Here is an 8,177-nt window from a genome sequence, read left to right on the forward strand (position 1 = left end):
GGCAGGGGGACGTGGGGCCACTGGGAAAGGAGGTTGTCCCTGGTTATCCCAGCGCACTGCCCGAGGGACAGGTTTGGGGCCATATCCCTCCCGTCAGAGCCCAGCCCGTTAACCTGGGGTGACGGGAACTTGTTTGGTGCTGTGGAGGGACAGCAGGCCTGAGCGCGGGGTGGCTAAGCCACCTCTGGGCTCTCTGCCCCCGGGGTGTGAGGCCGGCAGGATGCTGAGAGGGGGTGAGGTCCGGCTGGCAACATGGGCTGGGAACAGGGCTGCTGGGGGAGAGGGACGTGTCTGGGTCAAGGGCGGTGGGATGACCTTATGGGCCCCTGTCCCCACCCATGGTCTGGGCGCTGGTGAACATCATCCATCCCAGCATCAAGTGGGAGCTGCGGTATCCACAGAGAGGACCCCCACCTCTGTGTAGCCCCATGGCAACACCTCCATGGGAGGTGTATGGAGCAGCTGCTCCTCTTTGAAAGCCACTGCATCCTCCTCCTTCACACCCTCTTTCTGGAAGTACTTTAGCAGAGATCCAGATGGAGATACACCCACTTACAGCAACAGGGCATTTGGCCCCTGGCCGTGTGCATTGCTGTTGTCCTCTGCGTAGGCATTGGCTGCGCAACATTGCTTTTCCTCTGGGTTTCTGCATTCAAGTTAGCAAGCGAGGGGCCCGGAGGGTACCTGAAGCATGCCCAAGACCACCTAGGATGTAGATTTTGGGGGATCCATTTTTCTAGTAGGTAAAGTTTTAAGGTGGTGAACTGATAGGGGAAAGAGTCTTGGGGATATCTGCTAACAAATACCTGGCAGGGAAGGGTGCTTACAGTGCATATCATCTCTACCGAAACATTTGTATGAAGCAGGTAGCAGCCGGAGTTCCTGCTGTTACTCATTTGACCAAGAGGCCGATGTAGTTGGAAACTGGTTTTCTTTTAACCCAGTACTTGTCCTTGGAAAACTCTCTTTGGCGAGGGGAAAGAAACTTCCAGCCAGAAGATGAAATGGCACCTATGCAGTAATTTATTTGCCTGGTCACTTCATCCTCTCTTTGCTTTTGTTTGTTACTCTCATCTTTTCCTTCTTACCGACACACTGCATTCTGAAAGTGGCAAACTTAAATTTAGGAAGCTAATCAAATCACAGTGGATAATTATTTAGTTTTAAATAATTCCATCCTTTGCTTCCTTTGTAATTTATGTAACGTTATTACAGAATGCATTACCCAAGCAAAAGGGAAAGAGCCAGTTTAAGGAGCGGGAAAGAAGCACTGAATTATTCTTGGTCCTGCAAAGAATGTAATTAAGAGTTTCTTAGCTCAGCTGTCTTAGTCCGATGAAACTTTCTTCTCTGTTCCTGCGTGAATGCTAAACATAGTCGGCACTCAAGGGTGACCACTAAAATGTGTGACCGCTCCGTCTATGAGCTCGGCTGTGTCTGAAGCTGGCTATGGCATTATCCATCTCTGTAGGCTTGCTGTAGTAAGGCTGTTGTTGGAGAAGAAGCTTTGGATTCACTAATTCCTGCAAGATAAGGGATGGGGAGGAGGGAAGGGTAACCCCCAACATTTTAAGATACCGGTGGCACAGACCTTTGCTCCTTGAGCGCAGGCTCCTGACATGAGGGTGGAAGAGAGGGGAGTTTCCTCTGCTCACCACATGGTGATCACAAATGTCACCTACAGACAAAAGAAAATGAAAAGGAACGATAAGTGAAACATGGGCAATGATTTAGTCCCTTGAAAATGCACATTAATCATCCGACAGCCCTCAGCTTTACTGCAGTGAAAGTTCGTTTCTCATGGCAGGGCTAACTTTGGGACCAGTGCTGGGAAGCGGAGCTGGAGCAGGGCTGGCAGCAGTATTTAGGAGCAGCAACTGCATACCTCCCAACTGTATTAAGAAACCAAGTATTCAAAAGAACTCCTAACGGACCCGTAAATACCCAGCTCAGCTGCCGGTTTAATCACTCGCAAAGCCACTGCCTGGGTCTTTTAAAGCCCCGCGTATCTGAAGTTTTGGAAGCGGTTGTGAATAAATACTTCACTGCCTGCTCACAGCGACGTTTCCTCGGCGTTAGCTCATTAGAGTGCCTGAAAGAGACCCGACAGAAAATAAGTTAAATGCAACTTAAATCATCGTCTGATTCGACTCTAAAAACAACGAGAAAGGCGAGGCGTTCACCTAAAGGTTGCAAAAGGCGTTTAGCCTCAGCTGCACTGCAGTTAGTGGGAGTGCAGGGAAAGGGACCGAGGGATGAGAGCGGCCAATGTGGCTGGGATCCCAGTCCCCAGTTGTTGTGGGCTTTTTCTTTTTTTCCTTTTTTCCCCCTTTTTTTTTTTTTTGGTGACTTCGAAAGATGTCACGGCAAAGTGAAATCTTTGCGGAGGGCTGCTCATGCATTCAGACTGTAGAGTTTTCAAAATGTGATGTTTTGCAATGATGACATTAGAGTAGCAACCAAGGGTCCGAGACAGCAACGCCTGCTGCAGCTGGGCTTCGCTTTGAAATGCCCAAGACAATGGGGGCCACTGTTCTCCATCGCTTCGCCTTTCCATTCCATTTGCATAGTCTGTTCTGCCTGATTGACCAGCTTGGGCTGTCCAAGGGACCAGCATTGTTCACAGATCACTTCAAGATGGCACAGATGACAAGATTCAGGTGAGAGATGAAGTGGGATGATTCTCAAATGCCATAAGAAAACGCTACCCTGGGAACTTTTAGCTCAAGAGAAATAGTTCGAGAATTGAAGCAGTTAAAGGAATTTTTTTTAATTGCTTTTTTGAAGAAACTGATCGTATTTGGGAATACGCTGCCTTGACACACAAACTAGTAACAGGAGGTTTGTGTGTTTCGTTGCGGTATTTTGCTTGGTTTGTGTTTGGTTGTGGTTTTTGGTCTTTTGTTTTTTGGGGTTTTGGTTTTTTCCATCCCAGACCTCACCTTCCCCCGGCTAAGATGGGAGCCGTGCCACTGGAAACCGTTGCAAATCACAGTTTCCTTACTCAAATCATAAGACGACAGCAAATAAAGCTCATCATAGAAGCGAGTTTTGAAATTCCTTGGTGCCTGCTCCGTAACTAAGTGCCAGGATTAATTAGTTAATGTTCATAAAGCGCTTTCGACGTGGAAAACCCTCCTAGAAACGCGAAGGGCGAAGAGAGCTGTTAGCCAGCAGCGCAGAAGGCGGGCGGGCTGCGGGCTTTCCCAGCTGGGAGCCGGGCTGGGAGCGGCGGGGAGCGAGGGGTGGCCGCAGCACGCCTCGTTTTCCCCGGAGGAGTTGCAAACTCTCTGCTGTCCCAGATTCCCGACTGAAATGGCACGGTTGGGGCTTTTTCGCCACCCCCCCCATCCACCCCCCCCACCCAGGTACCCGAGTAAACACACACGCGGCAGCGCCCCTAAAATGAATTTCATTTGACACCGATGTTTTGACTTCATCTCAAAAAGACAAAATCTTTGTCATACAAGGATGTTTTCCCTGGAGGAGTTTCCAGCACAATTTGCTATAATTTCTTTACACCTAACGGAACTGATGGGATCTGAGCAGTAAAGCATATTCCCACAGTAGTTTCGCGCTCTCGCACTCTCTGTTACCCTCCTGGGGTTCAGATCACTCTCTAGTATAAATATTGCCAATAATTGTGCTAATATGGTGCTTCTCAGAAGGAAGCAGAACTCTCTCCTCCTCGTAGAGCAGACCATAAAGCCATGCGACTTCTGTTTAATCTCTCGATGGATATGCTCTCCTAGCTGCTCGTCTTTCCCCCGCAGCGACTGATACACTTCATTACATGACTCACAAGAATGGCCAACAAGGTCCCGGGGGCTGCTAAAGACCGACCCCCGCCCGGCGAGCGGGGCGTGAGGTGCGTGCCTGTCTCTGCAACGCGGGCACCTCCAAGGGAAGGCGCCTTGAGCAGGACTCGGCTCTTCAAAATCACCCCAAAGTTCAGGCCCTTCTCCACTCTTCCACACCCCCCCCCTTACATCTTGTGCTCCGGCCCCAGGTTGGTTTGGGGGGGGGGGGGTTTCCCCCCCCAGAGAAGGGGGTTAAAAGCTGCCGAGGAAACTTAAGTGGCTCTGGAGTTTGTTTAATTTCCCTCCAGTGTTTACTGATAATTCGAGAGACGCTTATCTCGGGGAATATAACGATTAATACAACCGCAGGTTTCCAGATAAGTGATTGTGATGGAGATTGTTGGCGAGAAAATAGACAATTATCCGCTGTTAGCTTTACATAAAGATCGCATTAACTTGAATTAGTTATCAGACAAAAGAACATCAGAAAGCTGCACCTTTCTGCCAAGGCAACCGCTTGCAGGCGGTGTGCTCCGCACAAGCAGACGCGCCGCTGCCTCCCCAGCATCTCGCAAGCATGAAAGGGGCGGCGGGCTCGGGGGGGCTCGGGGGGGCCGGGGGGGCCCACGGCACCGACACGCCACGCTCATGCGGAGGCACGGCCGCGGCGAGGAGCGGGGAGGGCGAGCCCCGGGGCCGGGGGATCGCTTTAATACCGTCTGCCCGGCCGGGCCGCTTTCATTTCCATAGGGCGAAATTAACATGGACGTGGGGCAGGCGCTGGGGCGGGCGGCAGCGCGCCCGGGGAAGAAGCGGCGTGGCTGATCGCCAAGGAAACCTCGCTGAAAGGGAAGGGGAGAGCATGTGGCTATTAAAACCCCGACACAATAATAACATTAAAAAAAAAAATAAAACCATAATGATAACTTGGAGGCAGCTCGCCATTTGCATATGAAACCAGCGGCCAGAAGCGCGGCGGTCCCCTTGCCGCATGATGTGCTCGGCGGTCCGAGGTCCCCCCCAGACTGAAAAGCCTTTTGATTATTTCTCCTCTCCCTAGGAAAGGCTGATTCCGCCGTAATTGATAGCGGGGAAGGGCCGTAATTAATTTCGCAGCGAAGTAAAGTGCAGCTTCTCCTCCCGGCTGGAGGGGAAGGGCTAGGAGAGAGGAAAGGGGGCGAGGGAGCGGGGGCGAGAGGAACTCCCCCCGAGAACCCCCAGTTGAAGGAAATCACGCCTCACCCTCTTCGGCGCCGAGACCCCCCTCCACTCCTCGCCACCCCCTCGCTCCCCGGGAGGCAGGAAGGGCAGGGACCGTGGGCTGCTTTCACGAAGTCGGAAAGCATTCACCAGGCGTTGGTGTTGCGGGAGGTTTCTGTGGGAATCGGGTGCCTCGAGTAATTGGGGGGGGGGGGGGGGGGGCGGGTGCACTCTGGGCTGGTTTCTCTCCGGAATTAAAGGCAGTCTTCAAAACAGGGCGTTTGTTAGAGAACTTCGGTGGGGAGGAAACCTGCCATTTCGGATCAGTGCCTTTTCTGTGCTGGATTTCCAGACAGCCCCTTAAGCACCGTGGTTATACGGGGAAGGGCAGAGGGACGCGGGGGGAGGTGGGGAAAGAGGGCTTTTCGCGCGTGATGGGGCAGCAGGGAAAAAACACCCGCGAGGTTTTTCCATCAGGCGTCGGGCTGAAGCCTAAGAGACGGGGGGCAGGAACCAGCGGGGGGGAGCGGGGGCACCTCAGGTGCCCGCATGAGGCAGCCGCGGGGGAGCGGGGAGGGGATGCCGGGTGAAGCGGAGCGGCTCCCACCCGGGACGGAGAGCCCCGGGAGCCGTCCCCGTCCCCGGGACGTGCCGCTGCCGCCGCTGGGTCCCCGCTGAATGGAGCGGATAATGATCCCCGGTTCCCAAGGCAGGCTTGCTGCTGCCTGGTGAGCCTTGGATTTGTGTGGTCCAAGCCTTTCCCAGCTTGTCCCATTCTGTCACCGGGATAAGGGGCTCCCTCGGCTCGTTTGCACCTGCGTCGCTTTTGGCTCCTTCAGGAATGCGCTGAAGCTTGTAATCAGCTTTGTGAAGCCATTGAGTGCACGGCTGAGTGAAACTTCCAAAGCTCGCAGAAAACTGGCCCGCTGAATAGGAGTCAGCATGGGGCTTCTCTCCAAGCCCCTGGCCTGCCAAATTCCAGCAGAGCCCCTCACAATCAGTCCACACAAGCTTTACTGCTCTCCCCGCACTGAGAGAAGCGAGAAAAGAAAAGCTAAAATACCAGTCACCGAGGTTAGCGGTTTGTTCCCAGATTAATGGCAAACGCCTCTCTCCCTGATGCGGCTAACCGATTCACTCGGGAGATGTATGTGTACGTATATATATATGTGTGTGTGTGTGTACATATACGTGCATATGAATATGTATGCACCCCTACGTGTGTAACAAGGAAAGGAAGAAGGAAATAAGGCAGGGTTATTAATTTTTTTTACTTTATGTGACGGGAAACGTTCAAAGGCTCTTGTGGCAGCAAACAGGTAGCGGGCTGTCTTGCTATACCACAAGGTCACGCTTATATCATCCCAGCATTTTCTGCAACGGTATGGTTTTAAGGCTCTGGATGAAGGTGACACTCAACTGCAGTTCGGTTTTCCATCCGTGGGAGAGTAAGAGCCCAACACCGCAACGAACCTGAGCAATGGGCGGGTTAAAAAAAAAAAAGAAAAAAAAAATCAACCATAACCCCACCACCGCCGCCACCAATAAACCCACTTTGTGATAAGAAAACTCAGAGGGCCCAGGCGTGAAGTTTTTCTTCGTGCTCTATGGTGCTCACAGGATGGGTTTGCCATACCCCAGGGTCGCGGCCACCCCGCTCCCCCCGAGCTGGGGACCGCGGGGCGGGGGGCGGCGGAGTCCCCCGCCGCCCCCCGCCCCGCGGTCCCCAGCTCGGGGGGAGCGGGGATGCTCCGCTGCTGCCTGGATCGTTTCCACCCCCGGGGAAAAAACGCGCAGGGAAGGTCCCACTCGAGGAAATCCCTTGATTTTGAGCATCCTTAACACTTGCGACGTGTACCACTTCACTGCTACGTTAAAACTTTTCCCAGTGCCTGATTGCACAGGCAGGCGTGACGCTCCGCGGGCTCCGGAATACGTAGCACGACCGCGTCATACTTTTTCATCCGGGTTCTGAAAGTCTGTACGTGGTTGTGGACTCGCATCGATTAGGGGAAACAATTACTCGAGTTATAGAAGTATCCTGCTTTCTAAAGCAGTCTTTTCGCGGTAATAAAGGCTGTAAAATACCCTTAAATCTGCTAAAATTGTAAGAGAAGTGGGCTGTGCCGTCAAATCTATGAGTATAGATCAACCGAGCAAGGCTTTATCTTCAGATCTTGGGGCTTTTTATTCCGTTTACGTCCTCCTTCTACACGCATCTAAAGCAGTGAAAACAACATTACCATAACGTTAATATTTTTTGCAAGTCCTTCTCCTGGACTAGTGTAAGGGGGAAAACGGAGACTTCCAGCCTTCCCAGAGATGATCTCTTCTGGAGGGTTTCGCCATGCCTGGTAATTACGTCATGCAAACCATCTTTTCTTGACGTCCCCATTGAAACACCGCGGCAGAATGGAGAGAACTGACTCCACAGAGGTGGTAGCTGTTTCTTGTAAGTTCAGCAGGATTTTGTCTCGCTCTGCTGTCACGCGTTTGGCGGCTTCTCAATCCCCGCGTTTTCAGGAACGTCCGAGGAATCGGTGAGAGCAGTAGATGTATTCCCCATGGTTGCCTGAGGAGTTTGTAAGGGCTTAGCGGTGGGAGCCGATTGCCCAGCAGCCCACCACGTCAGAGAGTTCAGCAGCAGCGGTGCGTCGTGTCCTGATCCCCAAGTCCCTCCGAAGGACGAGGGACCCCCCCCAGCTGAAGGAGTTCGGGAGTAAAGACGTAGAGCAACGCCTCTGACGTTGAAGCCTTGACCCTTGAAACTGCGGCGGCACAAACCCTTCTCCGTATGCCCACAAATGGTTTAAAGGCACATCTCTTTCCGTCTGTAAAGTTTCTTTCCTGTTTGGAAGTTTGACGTGCTATTTTCGACCGTGTTGCTTCTTCCAACCATTCTCAGTGACAAGTCATGAGGATATGCAGTAATTCAGAAATTAGTGAAATTTTATTCTTGGTGGGGGCGTTGGATTAAGAGGCTGGGAGAGTGTGAAACAAGTCAACGTGTAATTGTATGATAAGGCTCTCACGAGGAATTTATTGGCCAAGTTGCTATTTCTATTCCTTCCTAATCTCGTTTAGCACATTCATTCTCTGCAATCTGTCTCCATAATCTTCTGTGACAGAATGGCAGCCAATAGAAGCATGCATGTTTGGAGAGAAGAGAAAATATGC

The sequence above is a fragment of the Mycteria americana genome, chromosome 1 (assembly GCF_035582795.1).
Source record: "Mycteria americana isolate JAX WOST 10 ecotype Jacksonville Zoo and Gardens chromosome 1, USCA_MyAme_1.0, whole genome shotgun sequence".
Taxonomy (NCBI): domain Eukaryota; kingdom Metazoa; phylum Chordata; class Aves; order Ciconiiformes; family Ciconiidae; genus Mycteria; species Mycteria americana.